The sequence below is a fragment of the Saccopteryx bilineata genome, chromosome 5, assembly GCF_036850765.1.
Source record: "Saccopteryx bilineata isolate mSacBil1 chromosome 5, mSacBil1_pri_phased_curated, whole genome shotgun sequence".
In the NCBI taxonomy this organism is placed as follows: Eukaryota; Metazoa; Chordata; class Mammalia; order Chiroptera; family Emballonuridae; genus Saccopteryx; species Saccopteryx bilineata.
In genome coordinates this window covers 228,899,914-228,924,511 of record NC_089494.1, presented here as the reverse complement: position 1 = coordinate 228,924,511, position 24,598 = coordinate 228,899,914, and the positions used below count along the sequence as shown (strand labels likewise).

The 24,598-nt window shown below is 45.9% G+C and overlaps 1 protein-coding gene and 1 long non-coding RNA gene across 2 annotated transcripts in view; one reads left to right on the top strand and one right to left on the bottom strand.

Annotated features, from left to right (window-relative positions):
* The window catches only part of SCFD2 (sec1 family domain containing 2), a 394,551-nt gene that overhangs the window by 54,602 nt on the left and 315,351 nt on the right, over positions 1–24,598 (bottom strand). The gene's annotated exons all lie outside the window — the stretch shown is intronic.
* Positions 15,545–16,764, top strand: LOC136306807 (uncharacterized). The gene is made up of 3 exons (XR_010725685.1): positions 15,545–15,621; positions 15,965–16,445; positions 16,621–16,764. It is a non-coding gene; the product is annotated as an uncharacterized lncRNA (long non-coding RNA).

The window sequence follows — 24,598 nt, the reverse complement described above, 5'->3', positions numbered from 1 at the left end:
ACATAAGCTCCCACTAAATGAGGCCTCTTATCTATCACTCTTTCTTACTTTCTTTTGGAGGCAGTGTGGATCAGTGTGTGGGTAAGCCATGCCTGATGCAGAGATGGGACGCAGTCCAGCGAGGGCTGCCAATGCGCCCTGGGCACGGAGAAGAAGGGTAAAAATACACCCCTCCCCTCGTCTTCCTGCTTCTTTTAGAGGCAAGGAAGAGCCTGGAGGGTGACCACAAACAAAGCAAGGAGCAGGGAGTTCACAGGGAGATGCCTGCCTCTGGCAGCTCGGGCAAGTTGCATTTAAGTTGGAGTTGCATCTGGAAGGGGCAGGAGAGAAGACAGCTGATCTCTCTGCCACCCTGACCCTGAGGACAGAGCCAGGCTTCCTGCTGGGCTGGAGAGAGCCACCGTCTGCAGCCTTCGAGGACCTTCTCATCTGTCCCAACCCTGATCCCGTCTTAAGCTCCTGTGGAGTCTCTCACCCGTCTCCTCCAACCTTTGATGGAGGTAGTAGCTACCGGGAGGTTTAAATTGTCAATAACAATGAATTACCACCACGTCTTAAGGTTTCTAGGTTTTCACATGCTTCTGGGCAGGGACATACTTAAGCCCACAGCTGTTTTTGCAGTTACTCTATGTCCACCACGTGTCTTGAAAGGTGATGGGGGCGGCTGGACTCAGAGCTGGAACTTTTTCACCCTGAAGGATGGAGATGGGGTCGGGTTGAAGAACTGGGTAGCTACAGACAGCTCTCTGTCTGCAGGCAGAACATACATTTAACCCTGGAGCAAAGACAGAACTTGTTTCACTGAAAGGGCAAGGGAGTTAAGAGTGACTTTAGAAATCAAAACTCAGAATGGTTGGATTTTCTTTTAGGCCTCCACACGGGAAAGAAAACACCATCAACCCAGAATGCCCAGGTTGGTAAAAGTTGGATTCTCTCTTCACATGCCAGCCAATATCTGCCTTCATTTCTGCACCAAGGGCTTGCCTCCCTCCAGGCGACAAAGTCGTGCAGGTAGCTCAGGACTAGGCTTAATCATCAGTCTTGTTGTCACGAAAGTTTCACTGCAAGCTCATAAAATGAGACCATTCTCAGAAATGCACGTCATTCACAACCAGGCACTCAGAAAGTGGTCGGTAAATCGAATGTGTGGCTAAATTCAAAATGTGTAAGTCTTCTGAAAACAAAAAGCAAAAAAGAAACAAACATTGTCTGACCTGTGGTGTTGGGTGGGCAAAGTGTCCACAGAGAATGCTGAGGGGGCCAGCTCCATACACCAGGTTTGCCCAGTCAGGGCACATGTGAGAAGCAACAACTACGAGTTGAAGCCTCTTGCTCCTCCCCCACTTCTGTCTTTCTCTAAAATCAATCAATAAAATATTTTTCTAAAAAGCAAAAAACAAACAACCCCCCTTCCAAACTCCATAGAGAATTGTGAGCTGCGGCTTCAGGGTTTACACAGCCAGAGGCAGGTGACGGCTGTCCGCTCTTCTGGTTGTGAGAAGCCTCAGGGACTGATCTAGGCAGAAAATCTCTGAAGCAGCAACTCCTTGAAACGGCCCCTCCAGAGACTTCTGCAGTGTTGTCAAGCACAGTCACACACACACACACACACACACACACACACACACACACACACACTCATACACACACAGCAGCAGCACTGAGCTCCTGCTGTGTGCTCAGCACCTTACCTGTGCTGTCTCAGTCCATTGTGTAAACAGTGCTTTGAAAGGGTTAGAGAAATGCATAAGGATATAGGTTCCAAAGGTGGTCATAATTATATTGTTTGTAACAGTGAAAAACTGGAATCAAACACCCATCAATATGTGGGCAAAAATTGATGTGTCTGACTTTCTATTTCTAGACACAAAAAGATGTCTGTGCTAGATTAAATGACAAGAGTAGATTGCTGAACAGTAGGTATAGTACATATGCTGTGTAGTATACATACCATTATAGATTTTAGATATATATACACATGGATACACACACACACACAATATATGTCTATATTACAAACTATTAACAGTTACATTCCTCTAGAATTTGATTGCCCGTAGAACTTTCTGCAATGATGGAAATGTTCTATATCTGTGTGGTCCAATATGGTAGCACTAGCTATATATTGCTTTGAGCACTTGAAGTGTGGCTAGTGTGATGGGAATCTCACTTCTAAATTGCATATAATTTCAATTAATTTAATAGTCACATGTGGTTACTGTATTAGACAGCGCAGCTACAGAATGTCGGCTGAGTAAGACAATACAAAGCTGAGTAAGTTGATGCATTTGAGCCTCCTAAAGTAGTGTTATGTCTGGCACAAAGGTAGTGCTCAGTAATTAGTTGTTGAATGAAGCAGTATCTATCAAAGGTTGTTATCTCTAAAATTATGGGAGACCTACTTTCTACTTTAAGTACTTCTTTTCCATTTGATTTTTAAAAATAAGCATAGAACTTAAGTATTAAAGTTAGCAAAACAATAGATATTCCAGTTCTGAAAAGTAATACACATCAATTTCATTGTTTTCTTTTTCATGGCTGCCCAAAGTACCACTCCCTCCGGTCGGTGGGGAGGAAGGCTGGCCCCTGGGCAGTGGGGTGATTTATTCCTGGCTACCTGCTCTGACCTTCCCCAGATGAACACTGCTGAGTGCCACAGTTTCACCTGCCTAACCTTGTCACCTTATCCCTGATTCATGGCAGAAATCAGATGCTCAGTTTCACTTTTCACCCTTCAACATGGTCTTCTGGGTTCCCATCTCTCTGAACAGGTCAAGAGCAGAGTCTTTGTTTCTAGCGGAGAAGAAAACCTGATGGAAAAGACCGACTCTGCCATTGAATGTGGGGTCAGGTACATTCCACTCTATTACTTGCAGGGTCAGCCAGAGCCCTGATTTATGCGACCTAAGTCAGTGAGTGTCTTCAGGTCAGGCCTTAATATACCTCAATATACCTCTTCTCCTCCCCTGGGCACAGTCAAGTCTGATTGCTTTTCTGAGTCCTGACAACACCTCCTCTGTTCTCACCACAAGCCTTAATGAACGCCACTGCCTGGCTTCCGACATCAGGCTGGCCCCTCCGGCTCCTGTCCTATTCGTCCTGGCTGCAGAAGCCGGCTCGGGCCACCTTGCTCCTCTGCCTCCACAGCCCACAGTGCCGGCTAAGCCTGTGCCTCCAGAGCTCAGCCCTTTCTCCATCACGTTCACTTCCGCTCCTTCTACGTCCTGTCTGTTACATTATTTACTCAGTCTCTCCCTGTGAATTAACTTTAAATCAACTCATGATTTATTAGTTCTATGTAAGCTGACCTGAAGGGCTAATATTTACTTATTTTAGCATGCATCAGAAAACACATAACTGTGAAAATAGAAAATTCAAGGTTGGTCAAGCCAGCTTTAAGAGAAGGAAATTCTCATATTATTCCAAGAAATGAATCAAGGATTAGGCTGAATTTTAAATTTCATGAGAGTAGAGCTTATTCATTGATGCCCTCAGCAAATATTTACTGAGTGCCTGAAGTGTGCACCCTTCTAAGCATGGGATGCAATAGCAACAAAGCAAAAACTTCTTCCTGCCTCAAACTTCCTTTACATTTCCCCACTAGGAGTGATGATAACAGTTCACATTTACTGTGCACTTACGGTGTGACAAGTACTATTCTAAGTACTTTATATACATTAATTTATTTAATCCTCAGAACTATCCTATGAGGTAGGTGCTACCACCACCCCCGTTTCACAGATGAGAAACATGAGGCACTGAGAGGTTGAGTAATTTGCCCAAAGCCACTCAGTCAGTTAACAGCAGAACCATAATTTGAACCCAGGCTGTCAAGGTCCCAGAGGCCAGACTCTTTAATATTACATTTTTACCACAGCAGGCAATCAACATATGAAGTGGTTATCATAAAAAGCACATCATAAACACAGTAAAATAGCCAAATTTAAGCAAATAGCTAGTAGAAGGGTCAGTTTAAATTATGGCACCTTAAATTCTAGGCTAGTTTTGGGAGGAAACATACTTTATTACTTGCAAGTGCATATTGATAGTAGGGCTAATCTATTGAATAGTAATCGGACATCTACTAAGAAGCGGAGGAATCTGCTGCCTGTTGTGGGAAATATGTAAGACTGGACCGCAACCCCAGGGTCTCATTGCTAATAACTAACACTTAATATCGTTAAAATAATCTGTTCTCTCGGGAAGGCTATACAGTCATCATTACAATCTTATAAATTTCATGCATTTGCTCAACAGTCCTCATGCTGAATTTTTGTGAAAATAACTTAAGATTTTACATTACTTTTTTTTGCGAAAGAAAGAGAGAGAGAGAGAGGAGGGAGGGAGGAAGAGGAAGGGAGAGAAATGAGAAGCATCAACTCATAGTTGCCAGCACCTTAGTTGTTCAATGATTGCTTTCTCATATGTGCCTTGACTGCGGGGCTGCAGACAAGCCAGTGACTGCTTGCTCAAGCCAGCAACCTTGGGCTCATGTCTATGATCCCATGCTCAAGCCAGCAACTCCACATTCAAACTGGTGAGCCTGCGCTCAAGCTGGGTGAGCTTGTGCTCCACCGGCGACCTCGGGATTTCGAACCTGGGTCCTTGGCATCTCAGGCCAATGCTCTATCCACTGCGCCACCACTGGTCAGGCAAGATTTTATAGTACTTTAAAGTCAACTCATCTTGTTATTGCTGAGTTGGTCATTGGTGTTCAACACCACCCCAATTCTTCTCTTCCGGACATGTGGTAGGATTGCACGCTTCCTGAATAAGGGTTTTACTCTGGGTGGTAAAATATGAGTGTCAGAGACATGTGCCACTTCTCAGTGCAAGCCTTTAAAATGCAATGCACAATTGACCACTTCCCTCCTACCTGCCTCAGTCATCATGAAAGGCTCTCTGGAGAGGAAGCCTCAGGCAGTCTGGCAGAGCCCCCCAGACCTGAAGGGGACACAGAGCCCAGAGAAAAAACTAAGCATTGTTGTTTTAAGCCACGGAGACTCTGGTGTTGTCAGGTTTTAGCCCATGTTAACTGATACAAACACCAACCCTCCCGATTCTGGGTGAAAAAGGGGAAAATGAATGAAGAATCTACACAGTCAACTAGAAGCAAAATGAAAACAAACATGGACCTTTACTGTATTTTTAGATATTTACGTGTTAATGCACTGAATCTACTTGGGAGCACTAAGTAGGTGGTACCTCCATTTTACAGACTGGAAACTGAGGTTCAGACAGGGAAGGGGACTCAGCCAAGGTTATATGGCTAGTAAGTGACAGAAGTGAGTTTCAAATTCAAGTCTGTCAGAAACTGGCGATTATGCTATACTTTCTACAACAAGCGTGTGCAGCTAGGTTACCTGCAGGGTGAAACACGTGAACATTCGGTGGGAGAGGCATTCATTCGGTGGACATGCACAGCCTGCGTCCATACTCCGCGGCAGCCCCTGCACCAGGACCCTCGGCGTGAACAAGGGAGGTGTGGCCTCCTGCTCCTGAGCAGCTGAGTCTAGCGTAGGCGGCAGACAGGTAAAGCCGCAATTCCAGGACGCTTCAATGAGCTATTTGGCTTGGCCAAGGGAGTGAGTGGAGTGAGGCTTGAGAGTATGCTTGAAGCCATGGAAGGAACAAAAAAAGGAGTGGGGAGGAGATAAGAAGGGAAAACTAGGAAAGCCAATGAGAAGTGATGGCCAAATAAAGATGTGTCATAAACATAATTCTCGCCCTACTCAGATTTGCACACATTTGGGAGGGGTACGCCATCTGCCTCACCCTGGCAGGCACTGTGGTGGCATGTTGCCACTGGCTGATGACATCAAAGACACCCAAGAAACCAAGAGAGGCGGCTCCGCCCTGCTGGTCACAGCCGCCCCCGGCCCAGTGGGCTCAGGAATTCAAACCTGAGCAGGGAGCACACAGTCCCTGGGCGGCTGCACCCCGGCTCAGGAGGACTGAGGGCAATTTGCCTGCTGAGTTTTCCCTGCTCATTTCTGAATTGTTGACACATTCATCAGACCTTGCCCAGTGCCTGACACTCAACAGTCAATCCATGCTGATTGGTCACCTGACAGAACGAGCAGACGCAGTGAGGGTAGAAAGGCGTCTAAGGAAGTTTGGAGACTGCTGAGCACCAGCAGGTCTAAGGCCCTTGATGACAGTATTGAACTTCAGAATGGCTCGGGCTTCTTCTGATTATTCTCAGCAATGCAGGTCTGAATGCGGAGCTTCAGAGGGGAGCACTCCTGTTTGGAAATTGAGAAGTAAATGGCTCTCCCGGGTGGAAATATTTTAGGGCCACAACCAGGCCCAGGTCTAGGGAGAAAAAGAAATCCTACTTTGGAAGTTAATGGTATAGTCTTGGACTTTGGGCAATTCAACAGCCTAACTCTAGAAGGCTTAATACGTTAAGTAGGAGATCTGAAGATGATCTGCAATCCTAACGGCAGCTCGAAGGAGGAACAGAGATGAAATAATAGGAGACATAAAACTTCGCCTGTGAGTCTGAACTTCAGAAAGACACTCAGTATCCCTAGACCATGTGATCTCTGAGGGCTCCGGATGGGTGTGACCTGTCCGGTGGCAATGGGCAAGCGGCTTCCTGTCCCATGACAGAGGGCTGAGGAGGAAAAGACACAGACTGATAGAAAGTTGGGGAGCAAAGGGCACTTCAGATGCTGGAAAGAGAACACAATGATCTCTGGGGTAGAAATGAACATGTTCTACAGAGAAGGGCGGTCAAGATCCACAGGCATGTCCTTCCCGCTGTCAGAAATGTCCTCTGGATCCTGTACCTGGTAAAGTCTTCCTTGCTATACCAGCTCTGAAGACACCTTTCCCATTAATCTCCCTTGATTTCCCCAGGCCCCGGTGGCAGTTTGGTGGCTGAGGTGCTGACACCCTCTCTCCGAGCCCATAACAACACTGCTAAGTCCTGGCAATTAGCCTCATACCCATTCTTGGCACAGTTATTTATTTATTTAGTATTTTTCCGAAGCCAGAAACGGGGAGGCAGTCAGACAGACTCCCGCATGCGCCCGACCGGGATCCACCCGGCACGCCCACCAGGGGCGATGCTCTGCCCATCCTGGGTGTCGCTCTGTTGCAACCAGAGTCATTCTAGCGCCTGAGGCAGAGGCCATAGAGCCATCCTCAGTGCCCGGGCCAACTTTGCTCCAATGGATCCTTGGCTGCGGGAGGGGAAGAGAGAGACAGAGAGGAAGGAGAGGGGGAGGGGTGGAGAAGCAGATGGGCGCTTCTCCTGTGTGCCCTGGCCGAGAATTGAACCCAGGACTCCTGCACGCCAGGCTGATGCTCTACCACTGAGCCAACCAGCCAGGGCCTCTTGGCACAGTTCTAGAAAGCTACTTCCAGTTGACTGAATTTATTACACGCATTTATTAAGTACCTACTATGCACTAGCTATAGTTCCTAGGAGATGCAGTATAAACAAACAACATTCTAGCTTTGGGGCTCTTAAATTCTAGTTGAGGAGAGAGACAATGAACAAATAGACAAATGATAGGGAAACACATGGCAGATAGGATGGCTGCTTTTCTAACACCTCTTTTAACTTCCTTTTGTGGGTCTTTCTGTATAGCAGAGCCTAGAAAACTAAACTTTTCAGTTCTTGGTTTCTTGTCCCGTAGTTAGATGCTCCCCTGCAGTCATCTCAAAGATCCCAGAAATACTGATGATACTGGCTTAGGAAAGATAGAATCACGTGGCTGTTAGGAGCATGGGCTCCCGAACTAAGGAGACTGTGATTTCTGGCTCTGCCAAGCATTAGCTGTGTGGACCTAGACAAGTAACCCAACTTTTCTGGGCTTCCTCAATGAAATACAGGTGACAATAGTACTTCCTTCAGAGGGCTGTTGAGGGGAACAATTAATTAATATATGGAATGGCCTGAAACAGCCCAACACTCAGTGAAAGGCAGAACAATAGTTCATGTCTTTAGGTAGGACTCTCACTGTGCAGCCTCTCAGGGTGAGGAGTATAGAAGGGAGAGAGGCAGAGGTCCAAGGAGAAAGCATTTCATTATAATAAGTCTTACTCAAGTGGGCCAGTGGCTTGGCCTTGGAAACAGTTTAGCTGTCCTGAGCATTTTCATGCAAGATTATTCCTCACCAAAATGGGGTTTGCCTATGTGTATTACAAGCTTAAGATAGCTAAGGATATGCCCCATGTAAATCTGCTATGGAAGGGAAAAGCCAAGGAAACAAAAGTATTAAGCAGAATGAAATTTGATATTACCCTGTTGCTACTAAAGAATATCTAAGATGGTAAAAATAATTAAAACAAACCAAAGGTATGGGAGTAGACCACAGGTGTGGGAGTATCCCACAGGTATGAGAGTAGCCCACAAGTGCAGGAGTAGCACACAAGTGTGGGAGTAGCCCACGAGTGTGGGAGTAGCACACAGGTGTGGGAGCAGCACACAAGTGTGGGAGTGGTGCACAGGTGTGGGAGTAGCACACAGGTATGGGAGTAGCCCACAGGTGTGGGAGTAGCACACAAGTATGGGAGTAGCACACAAGTGTGGGAGTAGTGCACAAGTGTGGGAGTAGCCCACAGGTATGGGAGTAGCCCACAGGTGTGGGAGTAGCACACAAGTATGGGAGTAGCACACAAGTGTGGGAGTAGTGCACAGGTATAGGAGTAGCCCACAGGTTCAGGAAGGTGTGCTTCACACAGCAAGGTGGGCTGAGCCCCAGCTCCCTGGCTTCAGTGATCAAGAGAATGCCTAATGGAACGTGCTGAAGTCTAAACATCTTATATCAAAGAAACTGTTTTAATCACTTATAGCTTTTGTTGTTTTGTTTTAAATCCCTGCTGAAGACAGGCATTGGGTTTATCTATTACTAAACTAAAAGTATAATAGGGAAGGCATGAAGAGAGGCCCTGAGCTCAGTGGTGGGATTCAAATAATTTAGTAACCAGTTCTCTGCCCTAATGACCATTTTAAGTATATAAAGAAATGATATCCTGAAAGGTAGTTTATTATTTCATGCTTTTAATACTTAAATAAGAACAATAAAAGAGGTACACAAAACTAGGTTATAAGAAAGTTTTAAAATATTAATGAAAAAATATTAAATAATACCTGACAAAAAAAATAAAATGATTATTTAAGATATTTCCATATTGCTTCTTGATTGGTGTCCTCACTTGCAATTTTTTTCACCTATGGATGTAACAAACATCACGACAGATGGTTAGAACACGCTGTTGTGCAGGTGAATGTTAAAATACTAAGGAATATAAATTTGTGATTTCCACACTGGGCGACTCCCCAGGCGCCCACCTTAGAGAGAACCCTGATTACAAAATGCCATTTTAACAAATGGTTCATCGAACTCAACAAAAAATTAGATATCGGTTCTGCTGAACTGTGCAAACTGGCTGAATCCCACCACTGGCTGAACTCCCACTACAATGGCTCTGTAAGGCCTAGCTGGGCATCTTTGTTCTTTCCCAACCCTTCAATGTGCCTAAAATAGAACTACAAGGGAGAGGTGAATTATTTTTAGCCCACTGAGAGCATTTTATTTTCCAAACAATATAATGAAATGAGAGCCGAAATAAACATAAAAGCTCCGGGATGTCAAAATGTCAATGGTGCCAACAATTATTCAGCCAGTAAACCATTAGAAACTGACAAGAATAATATGCACTAAAAATATTCCCAGTGGGTTTTATTTAGTAATAGATAAGGTGTAATTTTAAACACATTCTGTCTCTTTTAGCTCTGTCTGGATTAATATAATTAAGCATAAGACTTTTCAATACTTATTTTATGTCAATTTTCATCAAGACTGAGGTCTCTTTTTTTTCAATTACAGTTGACATTCAATATTATATTAGTTTCAGGTGTACAGTGTAGTGGTTAGACATTTATATAACTTACAAAGTGATCCTTCTAATAAGTCTAATACCACGTGGCCCCATAATTAATGATTACAATATTATTGACTATACCCTCTATTACATCCCAGGACAATTGTGTAACTACCAATCCGTATTTTTTAATTCCTTCACCTTTTCCAACCAGTCCCCCAACTGTCTTCCCATCTGGCAACCATCAGTTTCTTCTCTGTATCTATGAGGACTAAGGATTCTTTATTTATTTATTTATTCATACAAATAACATATTACTACTTGTCTTATTATTATTATTATTTTACAGGGACAGAGAGAGAGTCAGAGAGAGGGATAGATAGGGACAGACAAGAACGAAGAGATGAGAAGCATCAATCATCAGTTTTTCGTTCTTGACACCTTAGTTGTTCATTGATTGCTTTCTTATATGTGCCTTGACCGCAGGCCTTCAGCAGACCGAGTAACCCCTTGCTTGAGCCAGTGACCTTGAGTCCAAGCTGGTGAGCTTTTGCTCAAGCCAGATGAGTCCGCACTCAAACTGGTGACCTCAGGGTCTCGAACCTGGGTCCTCTGCATCCCAGTCCGACACTGTATCCACTGCACCTCCGCCTGGTCAGGCTACTCGTCTTATTTTTAAAAGATTTTCATGCTGCAACAATGTTTGAATTCAATACCCGATGGTCAATGGTTGGGGAGAGGACACCGAAAATGATACTACTTTATAATAACCATGTCTTGCAACTGTTAAGCTCCCTCTTCTGTCCTCAATGTCTCGAATTTGACAATGAAACCCAGACAAATAGAGTCAAACACTAAAGAAAGAGACCATGAGGGAAAAAAAATAGAATGCTTTCAAACTATATTACTGTATTCCAATCCTTGAGAGTCTATGCCAGCGAACCATGCTTCTATAAGAGAAAATCTAATTGCCTATATCTGTTGTACTCATGAAATAGTTATCATCTAAACTTTGCTCTCAGTGACATCACTGGTTAGCTTCTCTTCTCATGTGTCTTAATTGATATCCTAGATGAGCTATTACAGCTTTCTGATATGGTTTTAAATAAATTTTAGTTGTTTGGCTGGGCACCGTCCTCTAATGTTTGATTAGACACATTCCTCTGAGCAAAGCTATAGGTAGGTGAGGTGACCTTCAAGTCAACTAGTGGGTAGGAGAAGGTGGCTTCCTTCTGAAGTCCTTCCCTGCAGTTACTCAATATCTTTGAGTTACCCAAAGGGAATCAAACCTTCTTATGACCACACTAACTGCAGATAATTCTTGACCACCTCCTGTCTCCTAAATTCCAGTTCCCTTAAGGCCCTGTTGAGTCCTATCAATTAGCTAATCTCAGTAAAGAATCATAGAACATTGGCCATGGAAGGGACTATGGAGGTCATCCAGTGCTCGCATGGTTGAGACCAATTCCTTTCTGATAGTGAATGTCTCTTGCAAAGGGTCAGCGCTTAATGTAAAGGGATTTGTTTTCCTAAAGAACATTTCCCAGACATCAGTTTACGCCAGTAGGAAGGACATTTTCCAGAAGCCACTGTCACCTAACCTCTCATCATGTAATAGTCACTTCTTTCTCCCAGCATCTAGCACAAAGCTGGTTGCCATAGTAGCCACTGATTCTGTCTTCAAATTGGGCTCTGGAGGCAGCCCTGACTTGTGGCTATAACAAGGCACTTTTACAGTGAACATAAACACCACAAGCATATGGGCAGACAAAGAAGGGGTCCTCTGTGTATGTGAATGAATTCATTAGATGACATTCTTAAAAGGCTTTAAAAATCAAATCTCATTAAATCAAAATATAATATAATTTTTTTCCCTTCACCATTAATTGCAAACATTTTAAAGCTTTGCACTATCATGCCTCAGTGGTAATGTACAGGGTGAGTGGAAATGTAGATCAGCAAAGTTGTTTTGGAGGGCAATACGATTGCATCTACTAAAACTACAAATATGTAGGCCCTATGATCCAGCAACTCTACTTTCAGGAATCTACCCTAGAAATAATCATACTTGGGTACAAACAACTATGTAGAAGGGTGGTGGTCATTATGCATGGTTTGTAATAGAAAATAATTAGAAATTTAATATGCATATCCATAAAATTAAATTAATAACATAGGATATTATGCAGCCATTAGAAGTTGAACAAGGTAGACCTATTCGTAATGACCTGGAAAGAACTCTTAAGACATAGTATGTAAGCGGAAAAATTGGGTAGCAGAACAATATGCAGACTGTAATATCATATATACTTAAAAATCCCTATGTACTTCTAGGTAAGACTTTGCCCATACACATGTATGCGAATACTTAGAAAAGAGTGTGGAGGATTCTATCCAAATTGATGACAGGGTCTACTTATGAAAATAAGAGTGGAATTAGAAAAGAGGAGGCAGCAAAAGGAACCATGTTTTTATCTATATTGTTTACATCTTGTTCACTGAAACTATAGTCATACAATGTAAGTATTATGCATTTTTATTTAATTATACATTGAACTTACCTTTCTTTGTTGAACTAGAGGCTTAGCCCAGAAAATCTAGTTGTCTCTTTATTTCTATAGCACCCACTTAAGATTTTATTCCCCCAAACATACACATTCGGAACTTAGGCAAAATCATATCAATCCTTGTCATGTAAATAAATATGAGGATATAACACTGATGTTTTCCTTCTTTCTTCCTCCCTCTCTCCCTCCCTCCTTCCTTTCTTCCTCCTGCATGCGCCTTGACTGGGGATCTACCAGGTGAGCCCCCTACCAGGCAATAATGCTCTGCCTTTCTGGGCCGATGCTCCATTGCTCAGCAACCAAACTATTTTATTGCCTGGGGTGAGGCCATGGAGTCATCCTCAGCACTGGGGACTAACTTTGCTCAAACCTTTCAAGCCATGGCTGCAGGAGGGGAAGAGAAAGAGATAGAGAACGGGATGGTTGCTTCTCTTGTGTGCCCTGACAGGAGTTGAACTCCGGACTTCCACACTCTGGGCCGATGCTCTACTGCTGAGCCAATTGGCCTGGGCCACCCTGACATTTTCATAAATGTTTCTTTTTTCATCAGTTCTAAGTGTGAATCCATGGGAAAATGAGTTGTACTTCTGCTAAAGTCAAGGGTGAAAAACTCCAAACCAAAAAACACCACCATTAATAAACAAAACTAAAGGGATAGAATTTCTTATCAACAGAAAGCTACAGCTCCTGCTAGAATGTGGCCTTCCTACTGACTTCAGCTCTCAGATATTCCTGGACATGCTTTCCAAGAAGTGTAAAACAACATAAGTTTCAAATGCAATGGGTCTTTTACTGACTTTAAGTTTAATTCTCTTTTTCTCTCTCCAACTCTCCACTTACAGAAAGACTAATGAGAATTGTAATATTCTTCATCTTTTTAAAATAATGCATAATGAGATAGGGATTTATGCATTAAACATTTTTTTGTCTTATTCTTAAATTAACTGAATTTTGAAAGCAAATGCTGCATCCTTTTAAATCATCTTCTAGATCTTATACGTTAAGGAGAAAATAAAAACCTGTGGACTTGGAATAACTAATTATAGTGGAAAATGAAATAGTTACTTGTAAAAACTCGAGAGAAGAAGATGCCTGCTTCAAAAGAGTAGAAGATTGTCATAGATGGCTAATACAGGACCCCGCGGAGTGGCACCCGGGGTCTGCACTTTTAATGCCGTTGTTGGTTCTGACGGTCAGCCAGCTATGTTTTCCTTCTTTGTGCAAAATGCCTCTTTAAAGGAGTGATTATCGCCTATGAATATCATTGGCCTATTTTAGAAGGATCCCAAAGATATCCTCAAAATTTCATAGCATAGGGGGATGCTGTGTTTTAAAATGACCAATGGCTAAAGTATTCCAAGTCTAAAAAGGTTGGGAAGACCTGCTCCCTTACTTCTCCTTAAAACCATGTCTGATGTGGAAACCTCAAATCCATTACTCTGACTTGAACAAAGAGAAAGGAGTACAGTATTATAATTCTCATGATAACTGGAACGACACATGATTTACCATGACAACGACTGTGATTCAAGTCATGAGCAAACACTACAGTTTTTATTCCCTTCCTCAAAATATTCTGTGTATTCCTATAATTTAAAGTAATACAATTACTTACTTTATTTTCTTGAAAATTTTAAGAATAAAAAGAAATAGGCTCTCATCCTTTAAAAATCCTCATTAAGAGTATCAAAGCCTTTCAAAAGAAAGAATTATCATTGTTACTCTTTGGAATTCGGGAACTGTTTTCGCTCGAGTCTCGGGCACTGTGGTAGAAAAGCTGGGAGGAAGAGGGAAGCACTCATCAGAGGGGAAGGGTAATAATCTTTGGAATGAAACTGGCCAGGACGCGTCAAACTCGGCCGGCTTGCGGTCACCATTCTTGCGTCTCGTTATTCCATTCTGACTCTCCCGTCTAGCTGGCAGAGTGTCCAGCCTGCAAACATCGTTCCCTGTGTCCTCCTGCAGGCCATCACACGACTCCAGCTGACTGGACCGTTACACTGTTCTTACATGTTCTCTCCTCCCTAATTACATATATTTGATCACTTAGCTAGAAAAAATTCTTGGCAAATGGGACGACAAAAATCACTTCCCACCTTGGCTCACCATCGAGAATACCTGCTGTAATTCACCCACAGTTAGTTTTGATAAATCCCTCCACTCAGCAGGGAGCTGCCGGACGGACCAGGCCTCGTTTCATCGTTCAGAGCGAGCTCTGGCCTTCACTCACTGTGATAGATACTCCCAAACTCAAGTAGTATTAGGGATTAAGACTGTAAACATATCAATTGTTCCCAAATTAATCTATTAATTTAGGACACGTTCAGTGAAATCACAAAAGTGTAATTTTCAATTCTAAAACTTCTATGGGAGAAGAAAGGGTTAAGAGAACTACGGCAGATTTGAAGATGAACAAGGCTCATTATACGTTTATAATGTAACAAGTATTATATATATTAATTTAGACAGTGTAATCTTGGCAGAGAGATAGAGGAATAAAACAGAGCCCGTTAACAGTTTCACGCGTGTGTGGAAACAACGCACAACCAAGATAACCCTGAAATCCAGGGAGGAAAAGGTGAACTACTCAACAAGTAGTGTTTGGATGCAATCAATACAAAATTTGATTTCTATTTCATAAATTATACAAAAAAAAAAATCCTGGGTATTAAAGGACTAAATGTGAAAAACCAAAATTTAAAAACTTTTGGAAAAATTGAACTATACCATAAACAAAGTTGAAAGACAAGCCTAAAGCCAGTATGAGATATTTGTAACATATAAAACCAACAAAGAGTTATATAGACAGTGAAGAAGTCAAATAAGGAAATCAATAAGGAAAAGGAAAAAAAATACAAGTAGAAAAATAGGCAACGAATATGAAGAGGCAAATCACAGAAGAAATCACGTGAAGTGTGAAAAATATGCAACTTGACACATAATTGGGGCACTGAGGCGGACACAGTCTCAGGGGGGTGAGCAGGCGGGGAGCAGGTGAGAGGGCAGGGTTTTCCGTAGCCAGGGCGGGGGAAGGGCCAGGGGCCTGGAACACAACATGTGCCGAGGCGGACACAGTCTCACGGGGCTGAGCAGGCGGGGAGCAGGTGAGAGGGCAGGGTTGTCGATAGCCAGGGCGGGGGCAGGGCCGTGGGCCTGGGAGACAACACGTGCCGAGGCGGACACAGTCTCACGGGGCTGAGCAGGCGGGGAACAGGTGAGAGGGCAGGGTTGTCCACGGCCAGGGCGGGGGCAGGGCTGGGGGCCTGGAACACAACATGTGCTGAGGCGGACACAGTCTCACGGGGCTGAGCAGGCAGGGAGCAGGTGAGAGGGCAGGGTTGTCGATAGCCAGGGCGGGGGCAGGGCCGTGGGCCTGGGAGACAACACGTGCCGAGGCGGACACAGTCTCACGGGGGTGAGCAGGCGGGGAGCAGGTGAGAGGGCAGGGTTGTCGATAGCCAGGGCGGGGGCAGGGCCGGGGGCCTGGGACACAACACGTGCCCTGTCAATGCAGATCCCATCCCCTTTCTGTCTCACTGGGGCTTGTTCTTAATCAGCAGAGCCATGGCTTTCCCAGCCCCCACAAGGCCCATGGGCCCGAAAACACTGAAATTACAAATGGAGCAGCTGCGGTGCCGCAGGAGAAACGAGAAATTTTGAGTCAGAAAGCTTGGATTTGCCTGGTTTCAAGTATCAATGCCACAACTCCTCCCCAACAAACAAACAAAACAACAACAACAAAGAAAACTTGGATTTACTGTGGACCTTTGGACATTTTCTTTAATTCTGAATTTCAGTTTCTTCTTCAGCAAAGAGAGAGAACTACAATAACCTTAATGCAACCTTGAAGGTGCGAATGAGCTAGGAAAATCCTGGAAGGCACGAATGCTGTCAGGGCTGATGTCCCACTGCTAGGGGTGACACGCCCAGCTAATTTAGGGCAACCGAGGCTCACACATGCCAATATCATCATCCTTTCTGACTCCTACTGATAAGAAGTTTGACCCCAGAGCATGCCACCACGAGAGCAAATAACCGGTAGGGGAAATGCTGGATCCTTTCCTCTCCCTGCCAGTGTGTAACCTTCACGAGGGTGGACAGGCTAGGTTTAAAACGATGGGTGGGTTGATTCTTTCTACGTGTCTATTTCTAGGGGTGTAATGTATATTCTCTGTCTTCCTCACCCTGCCTTTATTTTCTTCTCTCTACACAGGCGCTTCTAATACCAAATTATTAAGAGCAGGCAGCCTACGATGTGGCTTAAAAAGACTTGCATCGTGAGGCTGGGTTACAGTTCTGAGCACGTGGGCTCTGGGCTCTGGAGGAGAGACACAGGACCAACGGCCCCAGGCTCCGCCTCTCAGAGGTGATGCGCAGCCCTCGGCTCTCAGGGCCGAGGAAAAGCCATGTGACCTTTTTGGGGCTCCCTGTTCTCATCATAAATTCTTATAGACCCTAACATACTCTCAGGACACCAGTTTGCTATATATACACACCCACATTTATTTTTAAATTTAATACTTATCTATTTATACTTTGAATGTGGGATCTTTTCCAACTTGTGCATTATGAAAATTCGGTTCAGGGTTCAGAGCCCAGGAGCCGGGAGTGCACAGGGCTGCTCTTCGTGGATGCAGCGCTTCCTCTCCAGCTGCCGTTTGTGGCTTCAGCTGTTTCGGAAAGCGGCCACTCACCCTTTTGATGTCTGAGGCCCATTACTTTCACTTCTGACTTAACCAACAGGTGTTCTCAGCCTCTTTTCTTTATGGGCTGTTTTCCCTCAGGGTTCTGGGCGGACAGTTTTTCCTACAAGCTTACTGAGAGGCTCAGAGAAATAAATTTCCCCTAGGACACTGGCTCCGCTGTTGGAACTGAAGTTTTTTGTGACCACCCTGAAGTTTCGGCCTTTCCTACTTCTTGCAGGATACAGGGATACGTGGGTAAACCACAAGGGCCAGATCTACATGCTCCATGGAAACAATGAAAGTACAAACCTCTCACTCTTTGATTTAGGGTAGGGGTCCCCAAACTACGGCCTGTGGGCCACATGCGGCCCCCTGAGGCCATTTATCTGGTCCCCGTCGCACTTCCGGAAGGGGCACCTCTTTCATTGGTGGTCAGTGAGCATCCGCATCCTGTGCTCCTGGAGTACTGTATGTGGTGGTGTCGCTCATGTACAGTACTACTTCCGGTGACGCAGGATGCACGCATCATGGCTCTGGAAGCGTGTCATATCACTTGTTACGGCTAGCAGTGACAAATATGGAACCGGACATTGACCATCTCATTAGCCAAAAGCAGGCCCATAGTTCCCATTGAAATACTGGTCAGTTTGTTGATTTAAATTTACTTGTTCTTTATTTTAAATATTGTATTTGTTCCCGTTTTGTTTTTTTACTTTAAAATAAGATATGTGCAGTGTGCATAGGGATTTGTTCATAGTTTTTTTTTTATAGTCTGTCCCTCCAATGGTCTGAGGGACAGTGAACTAGCCCCCTGTGTAAAAAGTTTGGGGACCCCTGATTTAGGGCCTAAATATGGTTGGTAGGCCTATACCACCAAAATGTCAGAATGCGCATGCTGGCTTTGAACCCTGAATCTAGGAGAGCAGAGGGAAGTCCAGCTTCTGGGGACAGAGTCTCGTGCTGGGCAGGTGAGGCTGGCATGGCAGCGTGTGCCTCACAGGGGTGAAGCTGGCTGTGAGTCGGAGGGTGTTGGCCAATGGCCTCAACGAGCACGTATGTACACACAACAGGGCAGCAGGCAGTAATGGGCAGGGCATGGGACAAGAAAAAGAAGCCCGTAGATTCTATCTGGGGGCAAAGGAAGAAGTGTGGTTACTCTGAAAGTGGTTCTAGTTTGGCAAGATAATATTTTAAAAAAAGTAATGGTCTGCATACACAAGCACAAAACCTTATTTCTTTTGATCCTACAACCCACCTCCTCTCAGTCAGCGAGGTGTTGAGTTCCGAAAGTCAGGTCCTGAGGATCCTCAGGGGATCGAAAGAGGCAGAGTTAGGCTTCTTGCCACCAAGACTCCAGAAAGGTCCGTGGATCAAAGATGTCCTTGGGGAGAGTGAGGGAACCCTTGGACATGTTTGTGGGTTTATAGGACAGACAAGGGCATCTGTGCTTCACCTTCTGAGTGGAGGCCAGAACGAAAACGTCCATGTCATGCATCAGATGGGGTCCCAGAGTTTTCCATGGCTCAGCACTACATGTGGCCCCGAGCAGCATGGCCACAGATGATGCTTCAAACACACTCTTAGAGTTCCGTGGGCCCCATGTGCTCAAGCGCAGCAGAAAGCTTCTCTGCATGAATGGAGTTCAAAGAGACCTGGAGAGATGGAGCGAGCTGGGCCCGAGGGACCTTCCAAACGGCCGGCCACCGGGCCTGTGGCCTGACAGCAGAGCACCAGTGGAATGAAGGCTGTCACTGAGGTGCCTTCAGGGACAGAGAGCATGTGGGGGACAGGTCAGCTCCTCAGAGCCCTTTGCAAAGCGGAGTCTGGGGACCTGAAATTGCCAGACTGTATGTTTCTACCTCCCAGGGGAATAGGAGCACAAGGAATAAATTAAGAGGGTTAGAGAAAAAATGTCCCAAGTTGCATCTGTGGTATACACTTAAACATCTATTCTGAGATTGCTGCCCACTACACTGGTAAAAATCAACCCATAAGAGATGAGTCTAGTTTATGACAAACCCACTCTAGGAGCCGATACCTGTACCTGCAGTCAGTACCGAGAGAGCAGGTCAGTGCCAGGTTGGCACAGAGGGAGTCTGGCTGGGGCAGAAGACAGGCTGAAAGTAGGGACGTCACACTGCTGCTTTCTTTTGGCCTCTCTGAACGTCTGTCTGTCTGTCTGTTGGCCTGAGTAATGGCCTAAAGCTACTCCCTAACTCTACTCTCTCCCATTCCCCACCCTAGACAGTTTCATGTGGGGCCCGGACAGTAACACCCCCACAGTCACAGATCTTTCTAGGGGACAATATAAATGTAGCTGCCCTCCTCTCTGCAGCCTGGGAGTCCACTGCAAGGGAATGAAGAGCTTAAGACTTAGCAACTTTGAAAGGGTAACAACTCTTGTGAGAGAAATAGAGCAAGTAAGTCACCCAGGGCCAGTTTACGTTTTCTTGGGAATAAAGTTTATCTTCTCCCCATCACAATTCTAAACACAGGCTTAAAAATATTTCCATTATAGCAACAGTTAATTTTAAAACAGCGTTTGAAATGAGTAGTCACCACCTATGGGGAATGTCTAGCGAGCCGAGCACCGGGGGCTGCCACATGGCCGCTGACAGCATTTCCCTTCGCTGCTCTGTAACTCATGATTTAGTGCGGAATGGGAAGCTTTATAGCTTCACAATCTGTTAGTGATAAGGGGACACATGTGGAACAGGTCCATTAGAAAAATGATAATCCTTCCATTCCCTTAAATGTTACTTAAATTCTCCCCTGCTTTTTCCCAAGTAAAAATAGAAATCTTCATGAGACCCTAATGTTCTCTGGGAAAGTCACCAAATAGCAGGGAACCCATGAGAAACAACAACTGGCATCTTGAAACACAGGAAAAGTATCTTTTTAGTAGCCATAGAATAGGAGAAAAGCGTTTACAGCTTTACAATGCCCCATAGGACTAGTAACCACTCTGCTGGTTAGCATGGAAAAGTAACAGCACCACAAACCACAGCAACAAATAACCAGTAATAGCTGCAACAACAGCACCATCTGAGCGCTTGTAAAGCCCTGGGCCCTGAGCTTTACCCACTGCCTCCTTCAGTCTTCATAAGGTACCCTTGAGGGAGTTAGTATTATAATTGTCCCCACCTGGCAAATGAAAAACTCTAGAGGCAGCCATTTCATTACAATAGTTTACAACGATAATGTAGTAAAGAATGTGCATCTAGTTTAGTTTTACACCCCGTAGACCTGGTAAGAGTTTGTGCCAACGATTGTGACTTGGAGTATCACAGGGCAGCCAGCCTAGAGCAGAATAAAAAGAAAGGTAGGAAACCTCTAGTATGTCTGCTCTATAAAGAAGTTCACAGACAGCATTAGACCCTAATCTTGCCTGGCATAAATAAATACTTCTCATCGAAAACTAAAGGAACAGAAGCTCGGGGAGGATTGACCCTCTCACCAAAGTCGCACAGCCCTGAGGAATGGAGCAGGGGACACACAATGTCTTCAACATAGCCAGTGAGTTCTGGGGACAGCCTCCAGTCATGGGCTTGTCTACAGACGGAGTCACAGGTGAGACCTGGGCAAGCCCCTTTCCCGCTGTCAGGGCATCAGTGTCCTCACCCAGGAGACGGGGACTGTGAGGGCTGAAGGGAAGGATGGCCATGAGAAAGCCTGGCAAAGTCTCGGGAGCTGCACGTGCACGGGGAAGTGGATGGAGGAGTGGGAGAGTGGTGGCCAAATACTAAACAAAAATAAAGTTTTCAAGTAGGTCATTGCCAATGGATTTACTGTATATTAGCGTTTATCCAGAAAAACTATTTCTACCGAGCCAACAACAATCCTGGGGTATCCCAAACCTGCAAAGGCTGGGCAGGAATGTTTGATGAATAATGACAGCAGGAGCTACAGTGATGGACGGAGGAGCACCGACTCACTACTTATTATGGTCAAAGGTGTTGTAGCACAGTGGTTACGGCAACCGACTTGTGAGCCAGGCTGTCTGGGTTCAAATCTTAGTTCTGCCATCTACTTGCTGTGTGCCCATGGGCGAGCTCCCTTGTCTCTGTCGCCTCACCCCAGATGGGGGCGCTCCACGCACCCATGTTGTGGTGTGGGGTGAGGATTATGAGTGTGAACACGTGAGCAGTGCCGGGCACAGCAAGGTGCCATGGAGGTGTGAGCTGCTCTCGTGGCCACACTCTCTCACCGACAGTTCACTGGCTTTTGTCACATCGGGCTACAACTCAGTGGCAGGTGCCCAGGGCAGGTGGCTATGGTCCTATTCCTCTGGAAACTTACAGTTATAACCTAAACTTGAAAAAAAAACCCACAGTTGAACAATATGAAATTACTGTTTTGGCAGGTCAAATATGGGGGAAAATCAGCAATTTCATATACACAGGGGCAAACAGACCCAGGCCTCGAAACACCACCACCACCAACAAAAAGGACCACGCAGTCCAGTACACATCCCAGAGAGGGAATGTGAGGAAATGGAAATAAAATAACCATGGCTCACACAGCTGTATCAGTAGCAAAGACATGCAGAAATTAAGTCCAGGATCTCAGCATGTCCTTTAGGCACAAACACGAGCTCAGGATGGGTCTGTAGATGCACATGCCTGACTAAGCAGTGGGAAGATGAGGGAGTTTTGGGGGCCATGACAGGACGTGGTAGGGGCTCCCTCCTCTGCGAGGGGCTCCTATCTGCACAGCCACAAAGGGGGATCTCAGACCGCCCTCCTCACCTACCCCTCCCGCTCCCGCTCCTGACGTCAGACTCCTCCCACACTGTGTCCTCTTCTCCCACCTCCTCACTCCATCTATTGGCTACCTGCTCCTGACGTCAGACTCCTCCCACACTGTGTCCTCTTCTCCCACTTCTCACTCCATCTATTGGCTACCTGCTCCTGACGTCAGACTCCTCCCACACTGTGTCCTCTTCTCCCACTTCTCACTCCATCTATTGGCTACGTTGCTCCCACCTGCGCCTTCGCCCCCCTCCCCCACATCGGCGCCTGTGCAGGAGGATGGGGCGAGCAGCGGTGGCCAAGTCTCCCTGGTTGGCAGCTGGTGCCAGGATTTCCCCTGTACTTGTATTGGAGAGGCAGGCGTAGGGTGGCGGGTTCCAGTTCTGCAAGCAAGAACTCACCCAGGAATCCCACTGGTCTTTCTGCCAATTTGCCAAGTCCCTTTCCCCAGAAGCAACACGTACAACCAGAATATAAGAAGCCAGATCCAAGGCTCCATGTGAAGCAACTTATTATTGCTACTATTTATTAAGCATTTACTAATGTGATAGAACCTATGCTAAGCCCTTTATGTTTTTTAGAACATTTTCTCCTCACAATGGCCCTATAAAATGGGGGTTATTATTACCCGTTTTTCATATGTAGAGACTGAGACATAGAGGGGGGAAGTGACTTGCTTAAGGAGCCGCCGTCAGTCGCTGACAGGGCTGCGAGTCCGACCAGGCAGGTGGACTGCAGACCCCTGCTCTAAGTCTTTAAATGCTGCCGAGGACCCGTCTTCTTCCTGATGAGCAGCTGAATGCTCCTGCAGGCCGGTGTCCTCCGTGAAGCACGGAAACATGGATGCCGCCGCTCTCACACGCAGGTCTTCCCAGCTTCACGACGGAGAAAGTAGGCTCTTTCTTTCCTTTCAGTTAGTCAAGTTTGAGACAAGAAATCTGACAGGCCCATTCTGTGGCCGAGATGGGGCACTGTGCTAGGTAGACAGAGAAAACGGAGGAGAGGCAGAGGAAGGACAGTCCCTCAGGAAGGACTCTCAGAAGGAGGTTTGGTGCAGGACAAGCACAACCACAGACGTCTACCAAAGCATCTTCAGCGCTGGGCCTCGGGCTTCTGCAGGACTGCTGGGACCTGCCCCAAGGGGAGCAGCCAGAAAGGGGTCACGGGGGAAGGAGCAAAGGGGATGGAGTTGCTGAGGTCCCAGCATCTTAGCAAAATAGGATTGGAGGTCAGAATGAAACACTTTCTCACAACTCAGGTCTTCAGCCTTTGGGGGGGACTCACTGATGTCCATAAGGGAGGAGGGCGAGACTTCCCACAAATCCAGAAACCGCCCCGGGCTTCAAATGCCAAAGCCAGCCTTCCAGAGGAGTAGGATGCAACCCTAATGTGCCAGGAGGGTTGGACAAGGCAAGGGACCCAGTGTGGCCTCGGCGCCTCCACCTGTGCGGAGCAGAGGCCACGCCGCTGGTCAGCCCGAGAAAGGGCGCCCTCCGGGCCGGCCTGCCTGCACGTGTGAGCTGACTGACATAAAAAACCCTGGCACGCTGACTACACATCAGATGGACATGAAAGCGGCAACATCTGGAGAACTGTCACCATCTGCCCCTCCGAAAGGAACACTGAAAGAATCAGCAGGATAGGAGCAGTATGGGGTCTAAGTTAAAAAAAACACACACACACAAGAACAGTGTTGGCAGCTGCTACCAGCTCTCAGCTGCTGAGAATAGCAGCGGTTCTTCCTGACGTGGCAGTTTGTGGGCTCTCACAAGTCCCGGCTGACCCCTCACAAAGGCTGGCCCACATACCACGTGGTGCCGACGGTCACCGCTCACCGGGCGCCGTGCTCATGGGGCTTTGTTCCCCGTTCTTCCGCGGCCGCACAATGGCAGACGCACCCCAGGTCCCAAAGCCCAAGCAGAAGAGAGAGGTCATTCATGGAAATCGCGGCAGAAGTGCTCGCCCTGTGCCTGTCTTCTCTGATGCAGTCCTCATTTGATTTTGTGTACAGAGATGAGACATCACCGTGCAGTTCTAAGTGCTGGACCAGGTGCCCCCGGCTCAGAGAGAGACCTGAACCTGGGAGAGGCGTGTGCTTACACCAGACCAAGTTTATACTTACATTCTCATTTGTTAATATAAATCTCAGTTAACCAGCCCAAGCAGGATGCGGCGAGGGCTGTTCTTTATTAACTGGCTGATGGTTGCTGCTTTTAAGGGAGAACCATTAAGCCTGACAGACGGCCTCCTTGTGCAGTTGAACAGTAAACATGATTGTTAGGGTCCCAACAGCCATCTCTGGGCACTCCCTGGAACACAGGTTCTTTGTGCACGAGAACTAAAGTCAGACACAAAGGAAAAAAGGTTCATTTTCTCTCATTGCATCAAAATTGTTCCTTCAGACTAAGCAGGGCTGCTTTTGCTCCCCAAGGTAGGGAAGGCAACAATGACACTCTGAGTGCAATTAGAAAATACACCCATGCATGAACACTTGACCCCAGTCTTCATTCCCAGCTAGGAACTGTGCTTGCGTATGAAAACCTCACCAGGCTGTGAGGCCCTTTTGTTATACTGTAAGGCAGGTACTACGTGTTTGTTTATTTCTGGTCAGGAAGGGAATTAACTGGGCTCTTATCCTAGCTCTGCCTCAATCCGGGCACTTCTCTCACCCATACATGCAGAGGGGGAGGTGCCGGACCAGACGTTTGCTGATGCTCCTTCAGGTATGCACATTCTGCAATGCAGGAACATTGAA